At 42.8% G+C, this 22,068-nt stretch overlaps 1 long non-coding RNA gene across 1 annotated transcript in view; it reads left to right on the top strand.

The window, feature by feature from the left end:
- LOC143694904 (uncharacterized) overlaps nt 1-21,710 on the top strand; it is a 70,154-nt gene extending 48,444 nt beyond the window's left edge. Inside the window, exons 14-20 of the long non-coding RNA XR_013183713.1 lie at nt 904-1,120; nt 8,564-8,683; nt 12,552-12,612; nt 13,054-14,196; nt 16,619-16,769; nt 18,995-19,059; nt 21,440-21,710. This is a non-coding gene — a long non-coding RNA (uncharacterized LOC143694904). The remainder of the gene's footprint in view (nt 1-903; nt 1,121-8,563; nt 8,684-12,551; nt 12,613-13,053; nt 14,197-16,618; nt 16,770-18,994; nt 19,060-21,439) is intronic.
- Nucleotides 21,711-22,068: the final 358 nt, after the last annotated feature.

The following is a 22,068-nucleotide window of genomic DNA, read 5'->3' as shown; positions in this document are numbered from 1 at the left end:
ACAGGTCAGGGATGTCTGTCCCTGTGCATTTGGAAATCTGCAGCACAGATGGGCAAGAAATTTATGTATTTGTTACATCCATGCACTAATACATTTGTATAAGGACAAAAAAACTCCCAAATTCAACTTATTAGACAGATAAAAGAGAAATAAACACTGATTTTTTTGGGGTTTTAAAGCCTTTAGTTGGACCACGGTTTTAACCAAAGGGTTTTTTTTAGTGATATTTTGAGGGATTCTGTTGCTGCTTCATTGTTAATCTTCAAAACTCAAATAAAAATATTGTTTTTCATATCTGCTGCTTTAAGTAACACATCCAGCTTCCTTCTAATCTCTTGCCTTGCTTTTGGCTGCTTCATAAATACATAAAAGCTTGCCTTGAACATTTTAGCAGTTGTTAAAACAGCCAGAGAGATAAAAGAAAGTTAAAGGACATGCAAAGATTGAATTACGGCGTTTCCCAGCATTTGGATGACAAAGTTTGACCATTATGAGGAATAAATCAATTTGCAGGCACTGTGGCCAGCGAGCTGAGCCTGGAGCTGAAACTGCTCCACTGGGAAATGTGCTCAGAGATAAAAGGAGTCATATTTCTCATTTTGTGTGGAGAAACATGGAAGGGAATTTTGCAGACCTGGAGATATGCAAAAAATTTACCAGGAAAATGAGAAGGGAGAAGAGAATGTGAATTCTAATTCTAAAATTTCCCAGTTACCATTCTAGAGATTTTTCCCATTATTTAGAATTAAATAGTGGGAAAAATCTTTAGAATGGTAACTGGGAAATTTTAAATTTTAGAATTTAAAGTGAAATATGTACATCAATTACAAAAAAAAAAAAAGGTTATTTAGAAATTAGGGCAAGATTTCATATTTATTGGTCTACTGTATTTTAATTTTAAAGGCATTCTGGGTTCCTAATGAAGAGTCTCATGATTAATGATTGGAATTGATGATCTTAGAGTTAACGATTCTATGAAGTGAGGAGCACCATGAGAGGCCGAAGGCGCTCCTGGAACCAAGAGGAATTGACATGAACTGCTGTGGAACTTGTCCTGTTTGCTGCCCAAGGTCCCAGAACGTCCCTGGAAGGAGTGTCCTGGAGAAGGTTTGGAAATCTGGTGAGTGCTTCATAACATGAGTGAAAACTTTCCTCTTTTTCACCCTCTCATGTTTTCTCCTCCCCTTTTTATTCGCCAAGAATCCCTGAGCAATTGCAGATATTTCTAAACTTCCTCAGAGTAGTTTCCAGCCCTTATTAAGATTTTGTCACAGAAATGAAGAGTTTAATCCGCCATAATCACATTTCAAATGGCAGCCACTCCATCTCCTCGGCCTTTGGAGCGTTCTGTGGTGGGGTGGACTGGAGATTCTCCCCTCCTGCATCCTCAGCAGCCTGGAAGGAGGGGAATGGTGATGGGAATCCAGCATTTCAAAGTTCAGGGTGGCTAGTCAGGCTCAGAGGGAGCTGCCCTGCCCACCTGCTAAATCAGGCATGAAGATTTATTTTCTGTTGCTTTATCATAATGAATCAAACCTGGAAAAGCCCAAACTCGGGGACGGCACAAATCAATTTGTGTGGTTCTGGCTGTAATGAGAGAGACAAAAAGCAAGGGGGGCTTTTTTATCCTGCTTTCCATTTCAGCTGAGTGTGTGCTGCTAATTGAAACCCATCTCTGGGCTCCAGCTGGAGCTGTTCCAGACAGGAGCAGGGGGAGCCAAGGTAATGTCTGCTCGGATTTGTAAAGCTTTAACCTGCCTCAGACAGCAGATGAGTCCTTTCATTGCACACGATCCATGGGAGCACTTACAAATGAGTTTCCACATGTTAGAACACTCTTCCAGCCTGGTGGAAGAGCCTGAATAAAGTCAGAAAGGCAGGCAGGGCAGGCAGGCTGGGAAAAGGAGCCACCAATCTCCTCCCTACAGCAGCTCCTTGGGGTAGATCCCTGTACTCCTCTGAGAATAACATTTGGTGATTCCACAGGCTTTTCCTCTCTGATTTCACAGAATCCAGAATGGTTTGGGTTGGAGGAGACCTTAAACTTCACCCCATCCCACTCCTTCCATGGCAGGGACATCTTCCTCTTCCTCAGGGTGCTCCAAGCCCTGTCCAACCTGGCCTTGGGCACTTCCAGGGACCCAGGGGCAGCCACAGCTGCTCTGGGAAACCTGAAATACCAGCACAAGAATTATTGGAACCCCGATGCAGAGAGAGATTTCAGGGTAAATCATGGTGCTCAGAGTGAAGGGTTAAAGACCAACGTCCTCTGCATCTCAGCCTAAACACTAACAGCACAAAACATCAAAGTTATACCCCCAAATATCTGTCTGGCTGCTGTTTCTAAAAACCCACTGAAACATTCTGACTTCAGTTCTACAAATATTTCTCTCCTGATGTGTACATGGAGTTCATTAGTGACTGTCTGGGAGTAAAACCTTGAATATTTATGCATAGCCTAAAGCCCAGTAGTCACATTCAGTGAAATCATCTCGTAACTGTGCGCTGGTTGTGGTTGCCCACGTAATTGGGAGGGATGGTGAAATACTTAAGTGCTTCTAGTGAGCTTTGTGTCAAAGTTATTTCAGCAGGAATTTGTCTTTGGTGTTGTTACAGACCCGGCTGGAGCCCCTTTTTAGAGCACAGCTCTCATTTCAGCAGAAATGAAGAAATCTCTCTGATCATCCCCCTCTGAGAGGAGATTTCCTGGGTTAATTGGACAAACAATGACATTTTGAAAAATTGGAGGGTTTGGCCATTCCAAAAATATTCTGAGGATATTTTGCTTCCAGAGCTTGACCTAAAAAGTGTTTAACTTGCTGTGCTGAAGTATCATTTCTTTTGGAATTTTTAGTGCAGGTTGGAGTGTTCTGGATGTCTGATTCCAGCATGGCCCGTCAATGCTCCAGGAGAGGGGTATTCTTTTTGCTCCCCAAACCCATTCCAGTTTAATTAAAGAAAACCAGATTATACTTCCAGCATGAAAACCATCGATACTCAAAATCAAGAAATTCTTAAACACTTAAAACTTCCAAGTCCTAATGGGAGCTGCACTGTCCCAGAAGAAAAATGATCCCATTTATTCTAGATAATTTCAGAAATAATGCAGTCAGCATATTTAAATATATTTAAAAGAAGGTGATTTCAAAAGCAGAACTCCCTCTGAGCAAAATATTGTTCCGTGCAAGATGATCCTGCTTGGGTGGAGCCTTGTGGGTGTCTTAGAAATGTTACCGTCCCAAGATGTTTACAATTTCTTTATCAGGTGGTTCTCATGTCTGGAAGAGGCGTGTGACACTTATTTTTAGGTTCTGTCCTTTTCTTTCTCTCCTTGCAGCTCCCCCAATATCGGTGTTTCCTTAGAAACCCTGGCTGTCAGCTGGCATCATAAAAATCTGAGATGACACCGAGCTGGCTTTTGGGGGAGGCGATTCTTGTGCAAACAACGTGTTTGCTATTGCTGGCAAAACTCCTGGCTTTAATCCTCATCCCAAAAACAATAATTTCAAGTCAAGATTTAGGAGAGGGAGGGGCCCTTCTGTGCTTCCCTTTGCTTTCCTGGTTGAGAGCGAGGATTACTCCGAGGAAAAGCTCATTGCTATGCAGAGGTGGAACCTTTTTAAGCCCTAGGTTGATGCTGGATGGATGTGTTGTCATGAGAGCTGCACGCTAGGCTTGCATAACTCTTTGGAGGTGTTTATGTACGAGCTCTCCCAAGGGTGATGTTTTATCAAACCTTATTACAAAAGTGCTCTTCTCCGCGAGCCACCGAACGCTCCGGGAGCATTAAAATGCAGAGTTGTGTCTGGTCAAGGATAAGCAGAGGCTGTGTTTCATATTCATGGCAGAGATAACTCCCAGAAATTTCCAGAAGATTTTATAGGAGCTGCAGCTCTCCTGTGCTGTGGTCACCTACAGGGATTTAGAATCCCAGAATTGTTTGGGTTGGAAGGGAATTTAAAGCCCATCCAGTGCCACCCCTGCCAAGGGCAGGGACACCTTCCACTGTCCCTGTGTTCCACCTGGCCTTGGACACTGTCAGGAATCCAGAAACCCCTGCCACATCCAGGGGTTTCTGCTGTATCTTTTAGTTCTTCCTCTAACAAAGAAAAAAAAAATGCAGATCAGAAAGAATCAGAGGGAAATACTTGAGGAAAGGTCACTCTGCTGAGCTGCTTTGAAACTCAGATAAAAGAACACTGGTAATCCCATTACAGAGGAGCCACAGATGCTTTAATTTAATCCTACAAACCAGGGGAGTCCACAGTGGAGCCTTCCCTGCCCTCAGGAAGTTTTTGAGCCGCAGGAGAAGGGCACAAGAGAAAAGGGATGAGATGGTGATGATGGGGGAGACTGTGTGGACATGGAGAGGCTGAGAAAGGACATCCCATTCCAGGGTGATCCAAAACCTCACCTGAAGGCAATTGCAGCTTTATAGACTTGAGATTTTATTTATTTTTGGTTAATTTAAGCAGTGAAGCTCTGCCAGCCCTGGTGGGAGGGGAGACTTGGTGCCTTCTCCTGCTTGAACCCCCTGAGGCCAAGGAGGAGAGTTTTATTTTCTGTTTGCAGAGTTCAGTTCTTCTCTCTCTTGAATCGCAAACCTCAATTCTTTTATGAGCCACAGCTTCAGGGCCTGCAGCACAAAATCTCTGCCAGTGTTACTAGGTCAGATCTGCTGTCCTCTATTTATGTTTATTTTATAACTGAGCAAGAAGGGTCAGGTTTGGTCTGTGGCAAAGGTCATTTTTCTGTGAGCAGACTTTGATGGACTGAGATACAAAAGGTGATAAAGTTATCACTTTGAAAAAAGTCTCTTGTTAGAATACAAATATTATGAATTAATTCCTCTTTTTTTTTGCCTTGAATTAAAACCCACCAAGTGCAGCTATCTTTGGTTCCCTTGTCTGACACGGCTTTGCCAGTCTGTAAATTTTCTTTCAAATTAGCAGCCCGAGTTTTCTTATCAACCCTTAGCCAGTTGCAATTACTGTCACTCTTTTCAGCACAGTTAATAGGTTTGTGCCAACCAAACAGAAACTTTTGTCAGGAATTGTGATTTTCTGAGTGCCCTGAAGTCGCTGATATTGTTTTAAACATAAGAGCTTTTTAGACATGTGGGTGACAGGCAAAGCCAAACTTTGTTCTCTGACTTCACAAATTGCACTGGACAATTCAGCAAAAGCTGAGGGCGTGAAGGAGGGCGTGAAGGATTATTTTTCCCCTCATTTTTGTGAGGGATTTCATTTTTTTTTTTTTTTTTTTGAGAATACAATTTAAAGTAGAATAAACAGAACATGCACAAAACAGCTTTTGAAAAATGTGTGGTACAAATGTAGGGTCTTTTGGGAATCAGTGTGATGCATCTAAAATGCTGTTGAAAATGTTAATTAGTCCCACGTATCCAGTACAAAGGAGAACATGTTCATAATTAAGAAATATATAGAACTAAGAAGAAAATAGATTCAGATGCCAGGCAGCTGGACTTGCCTTGCTGTGTTTTCTCTAATATTTTTGGGAAAGGATCTTTTATGAGAAAGAATCCTATAGAGGTGCAGGTACTTCTTCTGACAAGAAAGGTGGTTTCAGCTCTTTTTTGATGGAAGTATCACTAAGGATATTCACAGCTCTTCCTGCAGTTTTCTGCCAGAGAATATTTGGACATTTACCAGTTTGGGGGCTTTTGATGTCATGGGAAAGGGATCTCCAACACCTCTGGGGAGCTCAGCAGCTGTGCAACCCAGGAAAGTTTGGGGTGGGGACCCTTGTCCATAGGGCTGAGCCAGGCCTTGCCCTTTGCAGGGAAATTTCTGTAAAAAGTGAGGGTTTATGAGGGAGTTTTTTGGAAAAAGAGCAAGTTTGCCTGATCTAAGAGGAACATCCTTGATATGGGACAGTGAGGCTGAAGAAGTGAGGCCGAAGACGTGAGGCCTCCTCTGCCTCTTTGGTGCTTTTCTGTATTCAGCTGTGAGAGGAGGGAGTTCTCAGAGGATTTTGTTTTGCTGAACACATATTAATATACAACACTGGGGGGGATTTTTGTGTTTTTCCAAGCTTTATTGCTCCAAAAGGGCCAGAGCAGCAGTGAGCCCTCTCAGGCCCAGTGGCAGCACTCAGGGCAGAGTGGGGGACAGCCCTGAGACCATCTGCCATCGTGTCCCTCCCCTGGCAGTGGCCACGAGAAGATGTCCAGGGCCAGAATTTAACAACTCTGAGAGAGAATTCCTCTGGATATCCTCTCCAATAATCTGCTGGTTAAGGATTTTCTGGTGGTGGCAGCTACATCACAGCCTCTAACAGGCCTCAGTGGGCCTTATTGCTGCAAAATCTGCCTTGTTATCCCCTTGCACAGTGGGATGGCATGGTTTGAATGAGCAGAAATCCCTTCCTTTTTCATGCTGGTTGGGCCACCTCCAAAGCATTCAAATGGGATTTGTCCTGATTTGACAAAGCTGAGGCAATGTTGCAGCCAGACCTCCCAATCCTCACGTCTGGGGTGTCCCTAAATAGGTGTTTGCTACCAGGGCTCAGCCTCCAAAGGATAAAGGACATGAGTTGCTGTAAAGAAAGATGGTCCAAACTGCTAAAAATACATTGTTCTGGGGTTTGAAGTCACAATCATGCTTCCAACAGAGAAATTAATTTGGTTGTCCCTGACAGAGCCTTTGCTCCCTGTGGGTTTCTCCACAGAACTGTTTCTTCAGGGGACAATTAAAACCCACAGTGCTGGGAGTGAGGGAGAAGGGGATGGACACAGTGTAATAATAGCAGGGCCCCAAATGCTCCTTTCATTACTTCCTTCTCTTCAGATCTCCTTCCTGGCCTGTCTCTTTGTTTGTTTTTGTTTTCCATCAGCAGGATCCAGTCTCTTTCTGAATATATTTCCCCAAGTAACTTGCTGGAAATAGCCCACATTTGATCCTACACAAGATGCTTTCATGGGGACCGAGATCCAGCTGAACGAAGAACATTGGATCCAAAATATATATTTATAAAAACCAAATAAACTAAAAAGCAACCTCCCCCCCAGCAAACCCAACCCTCAGGAATAAAAATTCCTGCTGATACCCAGTTTTTCCCTTTTTTCCTTCCCTTCACTCTTAGTTACATCTAAATGCAAAATAGGCAGCAATAAATCCGGATCAGGCTCCCACTGTTCCTGTAGAACCACCAAAAATATTTGTTCCAAAATTTTTGCAGGGTAGTCAGTTGTAGGTTATTAAGAGTAAAACACAGGAGAAGTTTTTGGAAGTCTGGTTGGCCCCAGGAGAGGGGAGCCTACACCAGGAAGCTGCCCAGCCTTGGAGGAGGATTTCCACCTCACTCTGCTACTCCAACTCTTTAAAAACCCCATTCTGCTGGATTTTTAATTCCTGATTTCAAGCCAGGCCTTGGGTGAACAATTATTACAGAAAAAAAAGAAATCTTTGCAACTTGAAGCAGAAGATTTTTACCCTTGTGTGTTCCTTTACACTTTTCTCACTTAAAACCTGTGTGATTGCCCTTCCTGAGCTTCCTGTGGTCCCAACCACTTTCTGTGCAAACCTTCCTCTACCACCTCAGCCAAATTAATTCCTGGGATATTTCCCATGCAAACATCAGCACTGGGTTATCCAGGTTGTTCTTCAGAACTCAGTGCCAGCAGTTCCTTGGGGTGGCAGTCCCTAAAATGTTCTGATGGCTGTAGGGGCTGTTAATTTATAGTTTTTTTCTGCTGTTTGCATTTATAGATAGAAATGCTTGCATTTTTTTCCCTTGTGTTTTCTTGGGTTTTTCATTGCCAAAATCCAGCATCAGTGGCTCCATCAAATGGAGCTGATTGAGGCTGGTGAAGTGTGCCTGGCTTGCATTTTAATGGGAATATTCAATCTACAGATGGGCTCGGAGAGAGGTCAGCTAAGTTCAAGTGAGAATTTCCGTGCAGATTCATAGATTTTCAAGGCCAGATGGCAGCACTATGATCATCTTGTGTGATCTCCTGCAGAACACAGGCCATGGAATTGCACACATTCATTCCCACCTCAAGCATGAAATTTTCCCTGCAGATGTTTGACTCCTCCTCTGTCAGGCCCAAATTTGAGCTGACCTCAATATATCAGTGATGTGATACTGATATCAGTGCTGTTAATAACCCAGGTTACTGGAACATTAAAGAGAAAAACTTGCAAGGTCTCCCCTGGAATCTTGTTGGCTTGGCTGCAATTCCTATTTTTTTTTTTTTTTTTAATTATTTGCTGTAAGATCGATAGAGCTGTGCGGTTGTTTTCAGGAGTGTTTAGTAAGAACTCCAGAGGGAGGATCTGACAGCCTTGCTCTGTGATGGATTGGAATGTCAGATCAGCATATGGTGAAAGGAGGGAAAAGGCAAGAGGGACAGCCAAACCAGAGGTCTTTTTTGAAACACCCTGGAAATTGGGTTGGTGACTAAATAAAGCTTTCTCGCCACCAAAAGTACAGCAACAACAGCAAAATATTTGATCTGAAAATAAATCCCTTTTTTTTCTTGCAGAAAATCATCACATTTTCCTTGTTCACTTTGGGTGATTGTTATTTTTCCCAGCAGGATTTCTCACTTTCCTGGAGAAACAATGAATCTATGAAACTTTCTCCAAAAAACCAAACCCACTTCTGATGCTTCCCAGCCAAATGCTGTGTCAGCCAGCCAGGACAAACATTGCACGAGGTACTGTGAGCCCAGTTCCCTGCTCTTTGTTCCCCCCAAAAGGCATTTTTTTCCTTGGAATTGTCTGATTTGGTCTGACAGGAGCTTGGCACGTGACTAAAATATCCTGCGACATGAGTAATGATTGCAGAATCTGATCTGCACAGAACTGGTTGGAAGCAGGAATAAATAAAATAAATAAGAGGGCAAATATTGTTCATTTTGCAATTTCATGCTCATTTTGCAGCATTGGCTGAAGTGAGTTGTCTTGGAGCTGGCTCAGGGCTGGGAATTCCAAATTTCAAGTGTTCCCACTTGAGATTGGGGTGTTTCAGCAGGAGGTGAAATGGGCAATGATAGGATGGCAAATAGGGACAGGAGGTGGGCCGGGAGGATGAATGTTGGCAGGAAAAGGGGTGATACAGATCTTAAAAGGTGTTTTGGAGATTGGTGACCAACATTTCTCCTCACTTCTTCTCCCTCCAGGGAGAGCCTTGGACTGTGGTTAAAGGTGTAGAAGGAGTTAGCAAAACCCAGCCCTGCAGCTTCAGCTTAAGAGGGATCCAACCAAATCCTGTTGTAGTCATGCATCCTATCCCAGTGTTGTCTATCCACAATCCTGGAATTGTTCAGGTTGGAAAAACCCTGTGACTGATCCCCACCTTATCACCAGCCCAGAGCCCTGAGTGCCACATCCAGGCCTTCCATGGACACCTCCAGGGGTGAGCACTCCAAACCTCCTTGGGGAGCCCATTCCAATGCCTGACCACCATTTTTGTTCCATGGAGAAATTCCTCCTGATGTGTGTATGAACACGTAGCTTGTGGGCTGCCTTTGTTTGCTCATAAGTTTCAGGGAATAAAAGCAATAAATAAATAAATGCACAGAACTCCACAAACCAAATCCTCAAATGTGGAGGAATAATTTAGGACAGCGTGGGAAGGGACGGATTCTTGGTGGAGATCTTTAGACACGAACAACAAATCTTTCCTGACTGTGACCAGAAACACCTCGGTGTTCCTCACTTTCTTCCAGGTCAAAACGACTTTAATTAGCAATTAACTGAATCATCTGCAGGGTCTGGAAGCAGTCTGTATGCAGGAAGGATGTGCCATGGGAGGGAGAAAGAGAATGCTGGGTGTTATCAGTGTTTACAGCTCCTGACAGGATGGCTTTTAGGAATGAAGGTTTCGACGTGGCTTAGCACACGCACGCTGTAATTTGTCTGTCAGTTCTCTGAAAGTTCATTGGCATTGTCAGGTCGTGTTTAACTCAGTGGGGAAATATGGATTTCATCCCTGGTGATTTCACGGAGCACTTTGATAGCCTGAAGGTTTCCCATTAGAACCATGGCCTCCCATCTCCTCCCCACCTCCTCGGGAATTACTGAGCCTCTTCGGAGGACTTCAGCATGCACAGGACCCAAAATGAAGCAGGAATGATTCTTTCAAACTCTGGGTTCTGTTTGAAAGGATTAAATGTCTGATTGTGCAGGAACACCTGCAGGTCTGGAACCTCTCTGGGTATCTGTGTGGATAGGGGTTTATAAAGCCAAAAGAAGGGCATGGACAAAAATCAGAGTTTTCCTTGGTGGACGAGGGCATGTGCCAAGTATAACAGAGAACTCCACTTGCTGTGCTGGGGCATGTCCAGAGAAGTATGACAGGAATACTTTGGCACTTTTCTTCCCCTTCTCATTTCTAAAGGAGAGTAGGGAACTGTTTGCAGCACTGTACCTGCTGGTCCAATACCAACAGAAAATCTCCACATCCATTGAGGAGCCCAGGCCAGAGGTGCCTCTGCCTTTCCCCAGCTGTTGCAGGCTTCACATGAAGACCCATAAACCTTCTTTACCTGGAGAACATTTAATTTTCCATGCTCAGCCATTTAGTTAAAGGTGTTTCCAGACAACATTAACAGAAATAGAAGCTGACAGATTAAAAGGAGCTCTTCATTTTGGAGATGTGCTCCGAGCTAAAGTAACTCTTGGTGCTGATCCTCCACTGTTCAAACCTGAGCTGTGCAAAGCACTCTCTGTGTGGGTTTGGATGGGTAAATGTTCCATGTAAAAATAAGTGTTTATAGCAAAACACTCTTTATTATTTCTTTTCCACTCTTCTGCCATGCTGTGGTCTTTTAAATCTGATTTCATGAGCACATACGTCGTTTTTATAGTCTCACTTTACCTGGTGAGTGAAAAGGCAATTTTTATAAACAAAACTTAGTGCTAACAAAAAACCTGCATCTCTCTGTGGTACAAATGAGCATAATTACAGTAAAACACTTTTTTAAAGAGTGTTCAGCTGCTGTCAGCGTGCCTGACCCCCAGCAGAATTGGATACATGTTCTGTTCCTGGAAAAATAGACCTAGAATAGACATGGGTTCTGTTGTGTACAACTTGAAGACAACTTTTAACCATCAGAAAACAACTTTTAATTATCAGAAGCCAACTATTTAGCCATCAGAAGCCAAAGGACACCATGCTGATGTTGATTTTCAGTCTGAAGCAGGCTTAACAAGTTGGAGGGTGGAAAGAACGGAGAAATATGTTCTGTTCCTGGAAAAATAGACAGGAGACATAGGTTCTGTTGGATACAACTTGAAGACAACTTTTAACCATCAGAAAACAACTTCTAACTATCAGAAGCCAACCTTGAACCCTCAGAAGCCAACTTTTAGCCATCAGAAGCCAAAGGGCATGATGCTGACATTGATTTTCAATCTGAAGCTGGGTTAACAAGTTGGAGGGGAAGAGTGGAGCTGGTTTTTCTGCTGACTGCACAGAGCTGGCTGTTTGTTAAACTCCAAGGGTAGCTCATTGCCAGTGTTCCTGCCTTGCTGTTTGGCCTGGGCAGAGCTGGCTGTGCAATATGGGATGTGCCAGGCTGGATCCCTGTCAATGTTCAGTCTCCAGTGCCGCTCGTCTGGAACACCAAGTGCTCTCTGATAGCCCTGAGATGTCCTGGTCTGCTGCAGCTTTGAGGGCATCCCACCCTGACAAGCTGTCACAGCATCCCTGGAGAGGGACAGGAGAGGTGTGTGAGGATGTGACAGACACGAGGGCTCCTCCTGAAACCCCTCAGGGCAGGACCAGGTGCTGAATTCTGGAATTGGATATTTCCTCCCAGGCTTCTCCAGCACCTCAGCAAAGCTTTGCCAGGATGTGAAGAACATTTGTTCATCTCCACTTTGTTGTTCCACTCTCACTGCAATTCCTCTCCAGAATTCAAGAGTGGAAAGAACTCCGAGCAAGTCACAATAATAATTCTGTGGCTGTCTTGGTAATGCCTCCATAATTAACATTTGTCCTTACAGATACAATAACTCCCTGTAATGCAGACATAAATATTCCATTTTAAATAGGCACCTGAATTCTGGGGATGAGTGGTGTAAACTTTAATTACATTTCACAAGTGCATTTCCCTCATAATCCCATATTTTTCATTAGACACAAAATAACATTTCTGCTCATTTTGGATAGGTTTTTTTTTTTTCTTTGCTTTGGTCTGTTTAAATACAAAAAAATGTGAACAAGTGGAGGAAAGCCTGTTGACTTAGACAAATTAAATATGTACAGAGTAATTCATACAGAAAGTTTAATTTTTTTCCCTCTGTCTCAATAAAGATATGATAATTTTTTGAATCAAAGTCTTAAGCCTCATACTGCTACCATCTCTTCAGGAAAAGAAATGCTAGATTCATTTGAAAGTTATGATTTAACATGCTACAAAGATTAATCTCTCAGCTATTATTGAAAGCTCATGTTGTTGAGTTTTGGTAATTCAAAGAAATATAAATACAATTGAATTTTATGAGAGTCTGTATTGATGGAATACAGACTTTGCTTTCTGACCAGGATTTACCTGCTAATCTCATTTTTCCATGTAGGAAACCACAGCTGAGTTTGGGCAGAAATGGAACTTGAGTTATATTCTGAAGGTTCATCCCTGTGAGTATACACATCACCTTAAACTGGCTCATGGAATTCATACAAGGGCTGGAGGAACGGGACAAGGGGGAATGGCTTCCCATGGCCAGGGGGGATCTTGGGATGGAATTGTTCCCTGGAGGGTGGGCAGGGGCTGGGATGGGATCCCCAGAGCAGCTGGGGCTGCCCCTGCATCCCTGGCAGTGCCCAAGGCCAGGCTGGACACTGGGGCTGGGAGCACCGGGGACAGTGGGAGGTGTCCCTGCCATGGCTGGGGTGGGATGGGATTTAAGATCCCTTCCACCCAAACCATTCTGGGATTCCGTGATTCCCTGAGATAAAACTTCAGCTCCTGTCTGAAGCGATAAACCAAAAGTTTAGGCTTGAAGCAGAAATTTCTGTCATTTCTGGAAATAGACTCAAGAGTTTAACGTTGCATGTTTGGTTGTTTCCAATTGACAGATCCTTTTTCTCTCCCTCTATTTATTGAATATTATCTCTCCATTCTGCCTGTCGTGGCAGTACCTGAAGTTTTGTGATACCCAGGTTTTGGCAGCGTTATTGACTTGAAAAGTTCCTGTGTCCTTCACATTCCCTTGTGTTCAACTCCCCAGATAAGTTCATGGCTATATTCTATAGATCTGATCCAATTTATTTCAACAACAAGATATTGCTTGGAAGGAAATATGTCCTGCTCTCTATCTTTAGGAATTACCTAAACCTGTTAAAATCTGAGACTATTTTTCACAATTAGCCTGATGGAGCTTGATGCCTTTCTGAGGGAAAAAAACCTGAGAAATATGCCCAGAAGAACAAATCATTAGATGTGATAAGCCAGGAGGTCCAGTTTTCCTGATAATTTGTCTTAATTATCTTTTGGGTTTTTTTTTTTTATTTTTAACTCTGGGCTACTTGTTTATATTGGAAGTAAAAATAATCCCTCTGTCATCCTTGGATATTCCCAACAGCCAAGAAAGTCTTTTCCATCTATTTCCCCTCATCTCCCCAGCCCCTGCAGCCAAGCTGCCTTCCAAGGTATAATTAATTTATGGTTTGTGCCCCAAGGAGGAAAAACTGAGCACTAATCAGTGTGATGTTCTAGCACTTCAGTGCATTATTTTTGGGCATCTTATTGTGTTTATTCCAATACCCATGGCAAAAAAACCTGGATTCTTTGCCCTTCATTTCCTTCTTGAACATAATAAATCTAATTCTGGCACTAATCATATTACAACCACTTTTTATGATGGTAATTCTGACTAAAAAGGGCCTGATTTTGGTGCTCCCAATGTGGCTGGTTGGGAGGGAGGTGGGTATCCACTGAAATAGTAAAATACAAAATATAATGCCCAGAAATTGACTCTGTTCTAAAAGAAAACCTCAATTTTATGTGTTTTAAAGTGCTTTGTGATGCAGAATTTCTGCACAGGGCAAGAAAATCTGCACAATTCTTGGTCCAGTTCATGCCACACTTTTTTACTTGCTTGGGAACCTGAATTTCAGCTCCTTATCTGAGAGCCTCAACCCTTGTGAGCAGTGGCAGAGCAAAAATCCCATTGCCAGCAGCTCCTGTTTTAACTGTCTGCTCTACTTTAGCAATTCCAGGTAAGGTGGTGAGTAATTTTAGTTTTACAGGGACTAAAAGGATGGGTTTTTTTCCAAAATGTTGAATATTGGTCTCATTTTCATCCAGAGATTTTTATTCATTTTATTCCTTTTGAATTTGGCATTCTATTTTCTCTTCCTGTTCTAAAGTGAGCTGTCAAAAAGCAGTGTAGTGTCTGGGAAGTGTGCAGGGAGAAGGGAAAAAAAGTCACATTTCTGTGTTCTTTTATTTCCTCAATTTACCAGGAGACTCAGTCTGACCCAGGACTTCAACAGGGAGAAAATACATTTAAAGAACAACACAGGAAAAGAAAGAGTAAATAGCTATGAAATGTGATATTTTGGTGGATAAGACTAAAGTTATATATATATATTTGATACAGTCAATCAGAAATATTTAATTGTCGAGTGCTGGTGAATTGTGGTGGCATCATGAAGGGGGTAGGGAAATTCTTAGCCCAAAATGACAGAATTTCATGTCCCTAAAACTTGGGAAATTCTCCTTAAAGAGGACATCTGAAGTCATCTGCATGGACCTGATGTTTATTTTTCACAATGAAATGTGGTATTTTCTTACTTTCTCCTCTGAATACCAGAGAACTTTGTTGTTGCTGTTTGTAATTAATAATTCTTGGCATTTTTGCTGCACATTTTACTGGCTATATTTATAGAACTGAATTTAACTCAGCCTCACTTTAGGAATACAAATATATTAAATCCCTAAGTCATGGTACTTCTTTTTTTTTTTTTTTAACTCCTCACATGCATTTAGTAAAAGCTACATTTCCAAAATTCCCATCTGTTCTGCATGTAAATCCAGCTAATTATACACTGATTGACAGGGCTATAAAGGGACATTTTTGGGGAGATGATAGGTTTGGGAGCTGCACTAAAAATTCCCACGTGGAGGCATTCTGCAGTTTTCCCATGGAAACTCTGTGTGGGAGTTAGGGGGATACAAACACACCCAAAAAAGGGTGCTCTGGCTGTCACCTGTGTGCTGTCAGAAAGGCTTTGGGGTTGTTGTGTGAATGTGAGGCTGGGAGGGGTCAATAATCCCAAATAATGCCACAGCTCTGGCAGGAGCCCTGCCCGGCCCTCAGCTGCATCGGCAGCAATTCCTCAGGGCTCTGCTCTGGGCTTGAAGGGCAGCTGGAGGGATCCCAGAGAGCTGTGGGTGGCCCCACAGGCTCTTATGGGGTCAGAGAATCCCAGAATCACTGAGGAATTCCAATGAGGATGGAAAAGCCCTCCAAGGCCATCAAGTGCCCAATGCCCACCTTGTCCCCAGCCCAGAGCTCTGAGTGCCACCTCCAGCCCTTCCTGGGACACCTCCAGGGATGGGCACTCCAAACCTCCCTGGACAGTCTGTTCCAATGTTTATTCTCCCTTTCCATGGGGAAATTCCTGCTGGTGTCCACCCTGAGCCTGCCCTGGCCCAGCCTGAGGCCATTCCCTCTCCTCCCGTCCCTGTTCCCTGGGATAAGATCCCAAATCCCCCCGGCTGTCCCCTCCTGTCAGGAGCTGTGCAGAGCCACAGGACCCTCCCTGATCCCCCTTTTCTCCAGGCTGAGCCCCATCCCAGCTCCCCCAGCCCTTCCTGGTGCTCCAGCCCCTTCCCAGCTCCCTCAGCCCCTCCTGGTGCTCCAGGCCCTTCCCAGCTCCCTCAGCCTCTCCTGGTGCTCCAGGCCCTTCCCAGCTCCCTCAGCCTCTCCTGGTGCCCCAAACCCTTCCCAGCTCCCCCAGCCTCTCCTGGTGCTCCAGGCCCTTCCCAGCTCCCTCAGCCCCTCCTGGTGCCCCAAACCCTTCCCAGCTCCCTCAGCCCCTCCTGGTGCTCCAGGCCCTTCCCCAGCTCTAACCCCTTTATTCCTCCCCATATTTCCATGGAGAGCATCATATCCAAAGGATGATGGATTTAGCACTTGAGCTGCCACAATAAATTCTGAGCATCAGCAAACATCTTGGATTTGAACCTTAAATGCTGAACTTTTCATCTAAAAATAGCCATGGTGCAAGATGAGCCACTCATTTTATTTTTAATAAATCACCCACTTTAAAAAATAATTTATTTTGTGTTTCTTCTTTCTGTTCTTCCTTTTTTATTTTTTTTTAATCTACGTAAGCTACTTTTACTCTAGACAAGGAAGAGGAGAGCTTGTATTTTAAATAGATTTATGTATGAGCAGGGCTATTTATGAGAGAATCTGGGAGAAACAGGAGCAGAAAATTTTGATAGAACTAGAAGGAAAATTGAACACAGAAAAAGGTCAAACAAAAAGCAGACAATTTCTTAATTGTATTCTTAACAAGGGTAATTAAGCACTGGAACAGATTATTAATGGATATGGTTCATGCAGCATCAGATATGAGGAGCCTTAAAATAAGATTGAATCCCTTCCTAAAATGCCTGATCTAATTTCAGCACGAGTTATTGGGTTAGATGAAGGCACCAAGAAATAAAATCCCAATCTGTGGCACAGGAGAAATGTTCACAATATTTCTGATGGCCCTGGAATGTCTGATTCTGGAAAAATCCACCAGGAGAAAATCTAATTGTTCTTCTAACGTGAAATGTGAGTATAATCACATTAAAAATTAACACATTGCCGAGACCATAGAATGATATTGGCTTTGTGGGCTTCTTTTTTAAAATTTTTTATTTGTTCTTTTGAAGATGACAGATAAAAAGGACCAATCTGTATTTTATATTTTCTGATTTCACCGTGTTAATGTGGTGCTCGTTGATCACATCAGCAAGGAATTCCTGGCTGTAGATCCCAGGTGTTTGTAGGGAGTTTTAGATAATTTTTATGGGATTTTGAGGATTCACTTTTAACATAGGGGGAGGAAACAACAGAGTTCAAATGCCCCTCAGATGCTGCCACAGATCCATGTCATGGCCATCCTGCCCTTCCCTGTCCTTCAGTGAAATTTGGGGGTGCAGGGGAGCACCATTTAACCCTTGTGGGAAGAGGTAAATCTGGGAATGATGTGTTCTGGAAATGGTTTTCCATGGGTGGAATGGTTCATCCATCCCCCTGACCTTCAGGGAAACTTTGGTGCCCAGGATGCAATCCAGGAGCATCGTTTAACCCTTGTGGGAACAAATGAATCTGGGAGTGATGTGTTCAGGGAATGAAGTGTCTTTCAATAGATAGACTGGTTCATCCCCTGTCCAGTGGAATTTGGGAGTGCACAGGATGCAGGAGCATCCTTTAGCCCTTACAGGAAAAGCTCAGTCTGGGAATGATGTGTTCTGGAAATGGTTTTCCATGGGTGGAATGGTTCATCCCCCTGTCCTTCAGGGGAGTGCACAGGATCCAATCCAGGAGCATCATTTAGCCCTTGTGGAAGAAACCAAATCTGGGAATGTTTTGTTCAGGAATGAAGTGCTTTTCCATGGATGGGCTGGTTCATCCATCCCCCTGACCTTCAGGGAAACTTTGGTGCCCAGGATGCAATCCAGGGGCATTGTTTAACTCTTGTGGGAACAAGTAAATTTGGGAGTGATGTGTTCTGGGATTAAAGTGGTTTTCCATGGATGGAATGGTTCATCCCTCTGCCCTTCTGGGGACAGCATGGGATGCAATCCAGGAGCATCATTTAACTCCTTTAAAATGGAATGATGTGTTCAGGGAATGAAGTGGTTTTCCATGGGTGGAATGGTTCATCCCCCTCTCCTCCAGGGACGTGCACAGGATGCAATCCAGGGTCATCATTGAGTCCTTGTTGGAGCAGCTAAACCTGGGAATGAAGGGAATGAAGGGCCTTTCCATGGATGGAATGGATCCATCCAGAAGCTCTGCTCCAGATGGGGAATGTCAAACACTTCCCAAGATAATTAATCTCCCCCAAACTCCTGTCTAATTTAATGAGTGGTAGTTCACAGAGCGGTGTCAGCAAGGACCAAAACATTGGCTAAGGTCTGTGGGGAGCTTAAATCAGGGAAGAGTGCTGCTGATGACTGCTGGAAGTCAACCCAAAGGCTGCTCTGAATTTCAGATTAACATTCCTAGTCCTTCCTCATTGCTCTAAATAACAGCTTCACCCCTCAGCCCTGAGGATGAGTGAATGCTCGTGGTCCCTGTGCCAGGGATGGGTGGGAGCTGGACCCTTTTGCCAGCGGTATTCCCAATTTCCAGCCATCAGAAATGCAGGATCTTTCCTCTTATCCCCAGGAAATTGCACTTCACTCTTTTAGCGCTCTTGGATTTCATTGCCACCATTTCAGGGAAGTGTAAATTCTTAAATTTGGTGGATTTGATGATATGAAATTGTGTAACTGATAATTAGACTCCAGCCTGGATGTTTACAACCCCTGGCTCCATGTTTTCAGCCAGTTCTTTCCCTCTGAATTCCATGAGGGTCTCGGTGCAATAACAGGAGCAGGTTTCCAAATAATGCAACTTCTGGCTGAATGAGGCTTTGATTTTAGCCTTTCTTAGAACCAGGGCTACAAAAATATTTGGTTTTTTTCCTTGTAGCCTTTAATTTATACAAGAACCCTTAATAACCAGTGCTTAATCACCAGGAGTCTGCATTTATTTAAATCAATATCTAATTAGCTTCCTTTCACTCCAGAAATTTAAGGAATTTAAGCAATTAAATTTGGGCAATGATATCCTCCTGCTTGCTTTTGTTTCTGCTTGACTAAATTTTGCCTGTAATTGATAATTTCTAGAACACCAAATCACATTGATTTCTTTAGTTTGTTGGTCTACTGGTGTATTTTTAAAGATTTTTTTAAGGATTTTGGGGTGCAAGAATCTTTCCTCTTAACTTTCATTTTTTTTCCCAGCCAGTGGAAAATTAAATTAAAGGATAAGAAGAGTGATTTTTATGGATTCACAATACAATGCAAAGGTGAGATTTCATCTTACTTCCACCTTGAAATTGCTTTGATTAAAAGATAAAAAATTATTTCTGTGCAAAGAAAAATTTGTAAAATGTAGAGATTCTGATTCATAGGCAAAGCAGAATATTTGAGGAACTTTTTTGGGTGGTGGGGACAGAGAAATCTCTTTGAGGATCTTTTTGTGGCGTGGACAGGGAAATCCATCCTATGATACTTTATGTATTTGACGCAATTAATTTTTAAACCATTTAATAAGTTAAAACCATCTTTCTTTTTTTTTTTTTTTTACAAGCAGGACTTGAAAAGTAAAAATGAGAAAAATCAGTTTTCCCCCTTCCAACAGAAATATTAAACACATGAAAAATCAGAGCTGGGACAAAATATTTCTCCTGTGCTCTTTGTAAAGAACCTGAAAGGTCTCACAAAAATGATCCATTAGGAAGGATGATTCCCTGCACGGGGATTTGTGGGAATCACAACTTTCCAGGAAAAATGGAAGTGCTGAGGGTTTTTTTATAAATCCATGAAAAAAATGAGCAACCATTTTGGGCGGACCAGAACAGCTGATACCCTCCTGCCAACCTCGTTTCTTTATATAAGGGGTTTATTTATATATGGAGATGTATGCAAATCCTCGACACTGAAAACACCCTGTAAGCAAAGGAATTGACAGGAAATCAAAGAATTCCTGGAGCTGCCAGAGAAACTCTGCAGAGCCAGAGATCCCCACTGCAGGAGGCCCCTGGCTTGGAGTTTTGGGGGTTGTTTTAAGGGGTTGTTTCAGCTTCTGATATTAAAAACTGAGGTTCAGGGTTAAACTTGATGACCTCAGAGGGTTTTTCCAACCTGATTGATTCTGTGATTTTGGGTGGCACAGAAGGAATATTCAGCGCAAAAATGTCGGAGCAGATTTATTTTCAGGAACTTTTCTGAGTAAACTCATCATGAAAATGATGCATTGTGGATGGATATCTCTGGATTTAATTTGCACCTCTGACAGGAAAAGTGGCTGCCTGTTGTGTTCCAGGACAGAGAATGGTTCAAAACAAACATCCCAGAAGGAATTTTACATTATTACAGCACTGTCAACCTGAAATTGGACTTTCTAGGACTTGGAAATCCCATTCACACAGAGATATCAATTCTAACAAATAATCTCTTGGCTCACTTTATTCCTATTCACCTTATTCAGCCTTATTGAATTAAGGAAATATAAAAATAACCCACTTGCTGAATTTTTCTGGATATGTATTTGTCATTCATGTCAGTACAAAAATAGCTCGATTTTTTTGGTGTGACTTTTATTTTTCTCCCCCAAAAACTTGAGAACAGATTTTTTGAGCTGCCTGGAAAAAAGGTTGCCTCAGAGATGACATTTCAAAGATCCAACCCAATAAATCAAGATATTGTGGCCGTTTCCCCGTATTTCTAAGCTCGTTGTTGGAAACAACAGCCTGATAATTGTGGCTGCTCATGCCATTAATGAAGCAAAGCCATCTGAAGCTGGGATTTTGCAATCTTTTCTGCATATGAATAGCCTGAAGTTCAATGTGATCTGATGATCAAGACCCACTCGAAGCATTTGATTGTGCAAGTTGGGGTTTTTTTTTTTATGCCTCGGTTTTCGGCTCCCTTTGACTCCCAAGTGGCTGGAACGTTGTGAATCATAAGTGGGGGAGCAGCTAAATGGGGAAAGAGAAGCAAATGGATAAAGCAGAAAAGAGTGTTGGATTCTCTCTCCCCCATCCCAGCTCTGGGCACGCAATGGCAACTCCTGACTGGAGGAACAGGCGGGGAAAGCGTTGGGGTTTCCAACAATCCGCTGATATTTTGGATGTGAGTTTGTAGGGTAACTCAGGCTTGCCAAATGCTGCTGTTGTAGGTTTTGGGTGCTCCATTCTCAGGGGTTTTGGGGTGTTTGGGGCAGAGTTTGACCCCAGCACCTGCATCCACAGATGCACCCTCTGTTTGCATCCCGAATTTTGTGGCTCATCCAAATCCAGCAATGTCCATCCATGCAGAGCAAGGTGAGGTGAGGTGACCTTGAAGAGCATGAGGAGCGCACACAGGTCCTGCTTGGTGCTGATAATAAAATAAAAAGAGAAAAATCTCCTCCTGATCAATGCCACACCCCACATATTTTATATTTTTTTTGCTCTTTTCTGTCTAGACAGGGAGGCTTGGAAGTGTGGTTTGATGGCAGCCTGAAACAGAAACTGATCATAGGAAAGTATTTTTAATAAGGGCATGCAAGAATGAGCCAAATCAAATGTAAACAACTTTTTTTTTTTTAGCCTAATCTGCCTCAAGAGAAGTGGCAGATTCACCTCCAGCACTAATGAGTGAATCCATTCCAACCTCACTTGATTTTTTAACAACTTCCTACAGGAAAAATGCACAGAATATCCTACATACAAATATATGGAAGTGGAACTTGATGATCCCACGTGTCCATTCCAGCTTGAGGTATTCTGTGATTTATGAAACAAAGGCTGCAGGTAAAAATGAATTTTAAAAACAATCCTGCCACTAAATTAAAGCAATACTACAGGTGTTTTCTGTCTTGTTTGGGACTAGAACAAGGTTGGTCCAGTTGAATCTGTTATCAGCTCATAATTTCTTGGTGGCTTTTAATGATTCCTGGTTTTCAGATGTATTTATCCACGCCACACCCACCTTCCATGTCACATTGAGAATTTGCTGGTGGGGACATGAAGTTGAGTCTCAGGTTGTTCTTTTTTAATATGGAAAGTGTTAAAATATCCCATTTGGTTGAAAAGAATTCATTATTTCCTAATCAGTCTCTTTCTTGAATATGTATTTCCCCAAAACACTTGTGAAGTGTTCCTTTCATCAGGATTTTGAGGGGAAAATAAATATTAAGGGTTTGGAGCTGGCCAACAAGCTGGAAAATCAGTTTCTGAACCAGCTTTGCGTACAAGATGCTCAAAATAAGAGAGAAAGCAGGATGGAGACTTCATTCCTACCTGGAGGATAAAGCCCAGCTGTTCCAGAGC

The sequence above is a fragment of the Agelaius phoeniceus genome, chromosome 10 (genome assembly GCF_051311805.1).
Source record: "Agelaius phoeniceus isolate bAgePho1 chromosome 10, bAgePho1.hap1, whole genome shotgun sequence".
In the NCBI taxonomy this organism is placed as follows: Eukaryota; Metazoa; Chordata; class Aves; order Passeriformes; family Icteridae; genus Agelaius; species Agelaius phoeniceus.
Note: the sequence above shows the minus strand (reverse complement) of the source record. Positions and strands in the feature narration are given on the sequence as shown.